This window comes from Etheostoma spectabile, chromosome 7, assembly GCF_008692095.1.
Source record: "Etheostoma spectabile isolate EspeVRDwgs_2016 chromosome 7, UIUC_Espe_1.0, whole genome shotgun sequence".
Lineage (NCBI taxonomy): Eukaryota > Metazoa > Chordata > Actinopteri > Perciformes > Percidae > Etheostoma > Etheostoma spectabile.
Window position 1 is genome coordinate 21130249 of NC_045739.1, and position 670 is coordinate 21130918.

Consider the following 670-nt stretch of genomic DNA (forward strand, 5'->3'; position numbering starts at 1 on the left):
TGATTGAACCATTGATCAGTGTCTGCACTGCCTACATGGTGGTGACACTGTTGAGCTGCGTATAGTATGTATAAGTACATTATGTACTTGATAAAAAAAATAATAGTATCATATGCTAGAGAAAGTCTGGAATAATTTGCAAACTCTACACCAAAATGCCCAGTCCAGACTGGGGATTGGTCCAGGGGCTAGAGTCTGCCCTGCCTACATGCTGGTGCCAGTTTTGAGCTGTGCTGACCACTAAGCAACCAAGAAACCAAGCAATTTAAGTTGAAAACGTAATAGCATACTATGTCCAACGATTTAATGAAAAAGTCATAGTAATAAAAAAAACAAAAAATTAATAAAATAATATCTAACACTTCCCTTGGATGGGTCTCCCAACAGCATCTCAGCTTTATACCAGTTATTTCCAATGTCATGACCTTTGTAGCCGACTGACTACAGTGACTGACACCTCATTTACCCACCGCAGCCCTGCAGAGGCAAATACACCAAAAGTATCTGTTTCTTTGTATCATTAGACCTGGTTGTTTGGGTGCTTGGTGTCCCCAGAATAACTACCATGGATCCCAGTGTTGAGTGATGTCACAGTAAATGAAACACAGGCCAACACGCACACGCACAAACACAGACACAAACACACACACACACACACACACACACACAC